The sequence below is a fragment of the Galeopterus variegatus genome, unplaced genomic scaffold (genome assembly GCF_000696425.1).
Source record: "Galeopterus variegatus unplaced genomic scaffold, G_variegatus-3.0.2 Scaffold10967, whole genome shotgun sequence".
Lineage (NCBI taxonomy): Eukaryota > Metazoa > Chordata > Mammalia > Dermoptera > Cynocephalidae > Galeopterus > Galeopterus variegatus.
Genome location: NW_007737078.1, coordinates 11,501 through 20,344, shown reverse-complemented (window position 1 = coordinate 20,344; position 8,844 = coordinate 11,501). Strand labels below are relative to the sequence as shown.

The 8,844-nt window shown below is 38.7% G+C and overlaps 1 protein-coding gene across 2 annotated transcripts in view; it reads right to left on the bottom strand.

Annotated features, from left to right (window-relative positions):
* MORN2 (MORN repeat containing 2) overlaps window positions 1-4,369 on the bottom strand; it is a 7,794-nt gene extending 3,425 nt beyond the window's left edge. Inside the window, exons 1-2 of one of the 2 annotated variants that reach the window (XM_008594528.1) lie at window positions 4,221-4,369; window positions 214-264 (exon numbers count right to left, since the gene is read on the bottom strand). The gene's annotated coding sequence lies outside the window, so the exon portion shown is untranslated. The remainder of the gene's footprint in view (window positions 1-213; window positions 265-4,220) is intronic. The other variant, XM_008594529.1, reaches the window with a different exon arrangement.
* Between the last annotated feature and the right edge of the window lie 4,475 nt (window positions 4,370-8,844).

Here is an 8,844-nt window from a genome sequence, read left to right as displayed (position 1 = left end):
AAGACTGACAGGCCACATAGATTTCCAAGGCATATACTGTCTAGACTTAACACTGGAGTTTTGATTTAAAATCTGTTCATCTATTAAAATTTCTATGTTATTTTATTTAATGGAGTTAATATTCCAATAATAGTTTTATAAAATGTCTCTTTTTTTTAATTCTTAAGCTATTTAATTTTACGTATAGAAAAAGTAATTGAAACGTATGCTTACCATACTTGTCTCCATTTGGAAATATAAAGTTTATCTTATACACTTCTGGAGCTGTTTTAAAAGATTTAAGAAAAATCACATAAGTTTAAATACTTTTATGTCATAAGACCTATAATAAATGTGCTTCAAGCACTATCCAAATAGACTCACTTCACATGATCACTTCACATGATATGCTTCAATTAAGCATATCATGATTAATTGGCATTTTTTAAATTTAATTTTTTAATTTTAATTGATACATTGCAATTATACATACTTATGGGGTAGAATTTGATGTTTTGATACATACATATGTTGTAAATAATCAGGTTAGGATAGTTAATGTATCAATCACCTCATGCATTTATCATTTCTTTGTGGCAAAAACATTCAAAAGCCTCTCCTCTACCTATCGCGTAATATAAGAAACTTAACTGTTAGCCACAGTCACCCTACTGTGCAATAGAACACTAGAACTTAGAACGTTAGTACTTTCCTATTTAATTGTAATTCTGTACCTATTGGCCAACCTCTCCCTGTTTTCCCTTCCCCTCTCTCTCCTACCCAGTCTCTGGTAACTACGTTCTACTCTCTGTTAACTGGCATTTCCACTGCCCAGTAGGATTCTGGTGAGATAAATAATTTTGTCTAGATAATCTATTTTTATTTCTTTGTTTATTATTACAGCTTTATTAATATGTAATTCACTTACCACAACATTTATCCTTTTAGAGTACTATACAATTCAATGTATTTTAGTATATTCACAGGGTTGTACCACCATTACCACAACCTAATTTTAGAATATTTTAATAACCCCAGAAAGAAACCCTGTACCAATTAGCAGTTACTCACCATTTCCCTCAAAACCCCAACACCCCCACCGCATGCCACTGGCAACTACTAATCTATTTTCTGTGTCAATAGATTTGACTGCTCTGGACATTTCTTATAAATGGAATCATACCATATGTGGTCCTTCGTGACTGGCTTCTTTCAATTAACATAATATTTTCAAGTCTCATCCATGTTGTATCATGTGTAAGTACTTCATTTCTTTTTATTGCCAAATATATCGTACACATATATTGTATGCAAACAGCACATTTTGTTTATCCATTCATCAGTTGATGGACATTTAGGTTGTTTCTAGTGTGAGGCCCATTATGAATAATGCTGCTACAAACACTGGTGTACAAATTTTTGTGTGGACATGTTTTTATTTCTCTTGGGTAGCTTATATAATCTACTGATTGTCCCACATAGGTAAGGAGGTCCAAGCAGAATGAGATTGGATTAGAGACCAGGTGAAAAAGGAAAAAAGAAGACCACAAGACAGGGAGGAATCCGTGATTCAGAGCCCTGGGACATTCAGAGGACTGAAAAATTAAAAATAACTTTTTCCAACACTGAGGAAAACATATATGAGAGTACTTCAAAAAGTGCATGGAAAGATTCATATCATCTTTTAAGTCTATTTTTTTCCATGCACTTTTTGAAGTACCCTCATATATAGAGAGGATAAGTAAATTCTAACTTCTAAGATGGTAGAGTCTACTAGAATGTTACTCAAAGTGTGGGCCATGCACCCAAATCACCTGGGTTGCTTCTGAGTTCCTAGGCTCTACCTAAGATCTACTGAATCAGAACCTCTATGGGTGGGGCCAGGGAACTGATAGTTTTAACTTAAAAATTAATTAGGTGTCAGTTGAGAGAGGCTGGAGGCTCATCTCTTCTGAAGGAAAAGAGTTAACAATTGCAATAGGTTAAAGACTTTAAAATACTGTAACATCTCCAGAGAGAAAGGGAGGCTATAGTATCCTTGAAACAAGAACAGGTGGTTATGAAAAAGAACAAATTAGCAATCAAGGAAATTAATAATATAATTGGTGAAATAAAACTTCTTATAAGGGCTGAATAGCAGAATGGATACAATCGAAAAGTAAATTAGTGAACTGGAAGATTAAGTTGGAAATTTTCTCAGAAAGTAGCACAAAGAAAAGTTTGAGGATGATGAAAATAGATCCAAAATACTAATGAATAATAAGCTTAATAAGAGTTCCAGAGGGAAAGAATTAGGGCAGGACACAATATTTGAATAAACAGCCCCAAATTTCTCAGAACTGAAGAAATGAGTGCTTGGACTACAAATGAGTACTAAGCAAAAGCCCACACCCAGACAGGTTGTAGTGAAATTTCACAACATAGAGACAGACTAACATCAGGTAGGTTAGTGAAAAACAAGCAAACAAAAACCAGATTACCTATAAAAAACTACAAAGGAATAAGAAGCAGACTGACACAGTAAAAAAAAAAGGAAAGAAAAGGAAAAGAAAAAAAATGGCATGATGTTTTTATTTTATCCCCAAATTATCAGTCTAAGATGATAAAAACTAAAGATTCTTTTGGACATAGCAGAATTCAGAGTTAATACCCACACTTTGTCTCTGAAAGAAATACAAGAAAATGTACTCTAACAGGGAGAAAAATGAATCCAGGAGAAAGTACGAAGACAAAAATGAAATGAGGGAAAAAGCGATTAGTAAAAAAAATTATTGAGAAAGTATTTAATGTTAAGTACTGGGTTTTTTTACATTGTTAGGTTTTGAGAAAGTATTTAATGTTAAGTACTGTTTTCTTTTACATTGTTAGGTATTTATTATTTTAAAATAGAATCTGTAACTAAAATGCAGGTAATAGCTAATATGGAAGTGGTGTGAGGGGTAGAGAGCAATCTTCCTAGAATTCTGAACTTGTTTAGTAGTTAAATATAGACACTGATTAGACTAAATCTTAGAAAAGTATAAATTACCTACGTTTGTTCATTCTTTTCTATAATTTCTAAAATTTCGTTGTGGCGATAAAGGGTGAAGTGTGGGGGTACAGAGAGACTGCCATGTGTAGTCATACATTAGTTATTTAGATGTCTGCAATCTTTGAAGTTCTGAGGGGACAGGGACACAGAACTGCTTTCTAAGGGGTTAATGATACTAACTAGATCGCCAAATCTGTTTGTAGTGCTCCACAGGAGCCATTCTGTACTCTCTCCCCGGAACACCCCGGAACACCCGTCTCTGCCTGGTAAACTACATTCCACCTCAGAAGTTGCAAAGTAGAACGTAGCAGTTAGGGGTTCGTGCTCTGGCATCAGACTACCTAGGTTTGGATCGGGATTCCGCCATTTTCTTTGGCCTTGGACAAATTACTTAAATATGTCTCAGTTTCCTCATGCTTAGATAGGGCAAATTAAGTGAATGAGCTCATCCACGTAAAGCACTTAGGCTAGCGTCTAACGCTGTAAACATTAGCTATTGTTTTCTTGTAGCCCCGGCTCAGGTATCGCCTCTTACTGCAAAGTTTCTTTTCTTTTCTCCTCACCCGCAAACTCCTCTAGGAGTCCCCACAGCACTCTGGGTCTATCCCGATGATAGTACTTAGGGATCTATTAAAACATGCTTTTGTGTCAGGATCCCCTATCACATCCACCTGCTCCAGGACAGGAATCGCGGATTAGACAAATCTCTTTTCTCACCCTACTGTGCAGCTCAGTGTTTAGCACTAATTGTAGCTGAATGTCTAGTGAATGAATGGCACTTGGGAAGCAATCGTTAAATGCCTGTTAAGCATTTAACGATTTAACAGAGCACTAAGCGTAATCATATAGGAAACTGAACTTTTCAATTGCCCTTGGAAGGTTCCACATTCAAAACTTCAGAATGTTACCGCTAGAGGGAACCTCAGAGATAGAGACCAGCCGGCACCCCAGAGGGAAACTGAAGCCCAGAGACGTTGGCACCTGCCTGAGGTGTCACAACAGCTAATTAACGGCGGAATCAGAGCTAGAATCCAGGTCTCCTTACTCCCAGACCAGGGGCTCTCCAAGCCCCCGCCCCACCCCCCCAGTGTAGACGCTCAGGAACTAAGTCCATCCGTCCTGGAGTTACTAGGAGCCGAGCTCTGACTCAACCCAAGTTCTACTTAAAGGCGCCCTTCCCCGCCCGAGGTCTTGGCAGAGGAGCACTCACGTGCCAGAGAGGTGTTGGACAGATTTTCCTGACTTTGCGATTCCCTCTGGGTCGCCAGCTCGGCGGCCTGGAGGGAACGAGGTGCTAGTACAGCGCCAAGCCCAACTCGGTTGCTAGGGCGACCAGGCACCTCTCACCCGGAAGCGAATATGCGAGGGGCCGAGGCTGAGCCAATCAGGGGGGCGCGGGGGCTGTGCCGCTGCAGCTGGGCCGCCGCGCAGCCGCTGGAGGTGAACTCGGTGAGGGTGGCAGAGCTCCGTCCGGGCCTCTGACCCTTGGGCGCCGCCTCCCGACAGCTGGCCCGGGAAACAGCGCTGCGAGCCAGGTACGGCCTCCCCTTCCGCGGACAAGTGATGTGTGGCCGTGTGCGTGGTCTGCACGTCGCCCTGATTGTTAGCGTGTGGCCCGTCTACCACCTTGATCCGGGAGTGGTGGGATCCGAGGAGCATCCCGGCCCCGAGTGTCCCAGACTTGTCTGCCTGCGGCCCGGGAATCTGAACCAGCAGGATCCCAGGCCCTAGGACCGGGCCAGGCGGACGTCTGCAGCCACGATTGTTCCCGCTCAGGCTGGAGGCGGGGGCGCGGAATTCAGGATCGGAGCGCGGTAAACGGTTGGGTTAGAGGGGCTCACGCTCCATTTCCTGTTTCTGTCTCCATCACGAACTGAGTGGCTATTTGGCGAGAAGGTTGGGGACGATGCGTGTTGGAAGAAAGGTGCGAGGTCTGGGTACCTGGATGGAGCTGGATATATTGTGGTCGGTCAGAATTTCCTGGGAGGAGAGTGGTGTGTGGTCTGCTTTCAGTGCTCAGCGATGATTCTGTACTTGGGAGCCAAACTCGGGTGGGAAACAAAGGATACTTGTAGAGCCAAACCTAGGTCCCTCTGTGCACGGTGAAGAAAGATAGTTGGATCTGCCCAGGCTAGATAGGCTAGATGGAATAGAATAGCAGAATCTAACCATGTGGATTATACAACCTAACTTCTATTCCCTGGGAAACGTCTGGAGAGAGTGGTATTGGAAACCACTGCAGCCAGCAAGTCTTCATTCAAAATTTTGAGTGCAGATCTCAGATTAAGTTGTAAAGGTAACATTTTCTGTGTTAGTGTGAGATAAGTTGTTTTAAATCAGAGTACAGTATCTTCTTGCTTTTTTCCTAATGTTTCTCAGTGCACAAATTTACCTGAGCTGGGTGGTTTTTGAGATGAAGTTGTGATCTCTTTCACTTGTCTATCCTTTCTCTTTTTCTAAATTTTAGAAATAATAGATAATTATTGATGCACAACCTTACAGAGTTCAGTTTGTCCCATTGTTTTAGTCACCTATTAAGCTTTTAATGACCCTACATTTTTGTGAATATATGTATATGTACTGCTATTTTTGCAGAAGAATTTGTGGTTTGACTTCTTTCTTATGATTTTTTTTTTGGTGGCTGGCCAGCATGGGAATCTGAACCCTTGACCTTGTGGGTTATCAGCACCACGTTCTAACTAACTGAGCTGCAGTCTTACTATATTCTTATCTAGAGAGGATCTGGAGTCAGGGGAAACTTGTAATGATTGGGTTTTAAATTTGGATTGAAAGCATGTATAATCATGTTTTTTGTTTTCTGTATTTATGATGTTTTGTTGTCTTGGGGTTCTACCTGACCAGGGAGAAACTGCCTCTCCCAGGGCTAGTGAATGAACAACTAACCTGTGAATACACCTCTCATATGCAAACCAACCACCCCTGAGTCCATACCTCCAAACACTTCCTTTGCCCCACCTCACACACCAAGTTAATATTGCTTCTGCTAGAAGCAACCTGGGGCAACAGGTACCAGACAACTAGGGAAAGTCTCTGTGCCCCCAGACTCTTCCAGAATTATTCAAACTAGCCAGTCCTAAGGTGTTTGCCCTGCCTTGCCATGCCTTGCCTTCCCCACAAGAAAACTGTGGTGTATGCCTTCCCCTCACTCCTTTCTGCTACCTGACAAACCTTGTGCTTCACACTATGGCCCTGTATGGTGTGGAGTAGACTTTGTTTCCAGAGGATTTTCGAGTCACATTGAACTTTTCTTTCAGTGGTATTGACCTCTCCATGTTGTCACCCAAGTCATCTTTATAAATGAATAACTGGGCATAAATCAAAGGGGGGCCAAATTATCTTTAAACTTAATTGAGATACAAGGTTATGTATGTGTGGTAAGGAGGAGATATGATGGAAAGAATCTTAGCTTTGGAGTCAAACAGATTGATTCAAACTCTGGCTCCAGGCTTTGATTCTATAGTTGGTGACACTGGACAAGTCATATAATTTATCTGTGTTCTAGTTTCCTTCTCTATAAAATATAGAAAATAATATTTACCTTACCAGGTTTTAGAGGATTAAATGGAATAATCCTATCTTTTCCTCAATGCAGATTTGACTTGTGTATCGAACTACTTTCTACACATCTCCATTTGAGTATCTTATCAGCAGTTCAAATGCTCATATATCCAATCTGATATCATGACAGCTACCCCCCATCCATTCCTCCCCAGTATTCCCCTTCTAAGTTCATGGCACCACTATTCACCCAGTTTACCCATGCCAAACTATCTTATAGTAATTCTTGACTCTTCTCAAAAGTGAGGTATTGAAGTCTCCTACTCCTATTATTTAATTGTGTATTTCTCCATTTCTGTCAGTTGTTCTTTGATGTTTTTGATGCTCTATTATTAGGTGCATATATGTTTATAATTGTTATTAGTTCCTAATGAATTGACCCTTTTATTATTATGAAATATCCCTCTTTATCTCTACTAACATTTTTTGCTTTAAAGTCTGATTTTCTCTGATATTAACATAGCCAGTCCACCTTTCTTGTGGTTTTGGTTTGTATTATTCATCTTTTTCTATACTTTTACTTTTTATTTATTTGTATCTTTGAATTTAAAATGTCTCTCCTGTAGACAGCATATAGTTGGATCACAGTTTTGTTTTGTTTTGTTTTATCCTGACAATTTCTGCCTTTTGGTTGGGTTGTATAATCCACTCACATTTATTATTATTATTGATATAGTGTGAGTTAAAGGTTATCTTTTCATTCTACTTTTTATTGTCTATATGTCTCATGTCTATTTGTTCTGCTATTTCAACTTTGCTGCTTTATTTTTCATTTAGTCATCAAATGAATATTTTTAATATAGTATTTGTAGTGCTTGCTCTGGGGTTTATTATATATACCTTAATTTATCAGAATCAGCTTCAGATTATACTTGCTAATTCCAGTACTGTGTAGAAGCATTACTCCTTTGTAGCTCTATTCCTTTCCCCACTTTTTGTGGCATTATTGTTATACACATTATATAACATCTATTAATGTTACAAACTCAACAATACATTGTTATAATTATTACTTTACTATCTGTAGTCATTTTCTTAGTCCAGTACAACTATGTTCCTGCTCATCACTTTGTGCTGTTAGTGGCAAATATATTACACAAGTATTGTGTTCTTGTAGGTTATAGGTCCAACATTCCATCATAAACATATTATTTTATATGACTGCTTTTTAAATTGATAAGAAAGGAGAAAATTTGCATCTGCACTTTTCTTTTTTAAAAAATAATTATGTAATTACCTTTACCCTTTTATATTTCATGTGGATTTAAATTACCATCTGGAGATACTTAACATCCGTTTGAAGAACTTCCATTAGTATTTCTTGTGAGACAGGTCTGCTGGCAACAAATTCTCTCAGTTTTGTTTATCTGGGAAGGTTTCCATTTCATCTTCATTTTTGAAAGATAGCTTTCCTAGATATGGGATTTTTGATTTTTTTCTTTTGTATGTTTGATATATGTGTCATTATCTTCTGCCCTCCATTATTTCTGCTGAGAAATTAGCTGTTAGTCCTATTGGGGTTCCCCTTGTAAAAGATGAGTCATTTTTCTCTTACTGCTTTCAAGATTTTCTTCATGTCTTTAAACTTCAGCATTTTTACTACAATGTGTCTATTTGTGGATCTCTTTGCATTTATCCTAGTTGGAGTTTGTTGAGCTTCCAGGATGTGCAGGTTGTTGTTTTTCAATAAATTAGAGAAGTTATCTGCTGTTATTTCTTTGAACATTTTTTCTGCCCCTTTCTTTCTCTCCTATCCTTCTGGTACTCCCATTATGTGTATTTGGTGCACCTGATGGTGCCCCACATTTCTCTGAGGCTCTGTTCATTTTTCTTCATTCTTTGCTCTCTCTGTTCTTCTGCTTACATAATCAGTGTTGATCTGTTTTCAAGTTTGCCAGTTCTTTCTTTTGCCAGTTCATATCTACTGTTGAGCCCCTCTAGTGAATTTTTATTTGTTACTATATTTTTCAACTCTTGAATTCCCATTTAGTTCTTTTTTATATTTCTTCTGTTTATTGATGTTCTCAATTTAATATGACATTGTCATCATATCTTTCTTACTTCTTTAATCATGCTTTACTTTATCTTTGTGAACATACTTATAATGACTGTTTTGAAGTCTTTTTCTGTTAAATTGCTGGACTCACTCATAGGCAGTTTGTGTTGCCTGCTTTTTCTCTGGTTTATGGGTCATACTCTAGTGTTTCTTTGCATGCCTTAAAACTTTTTGTTGGAAACTGGGCATTCTTTTTTTT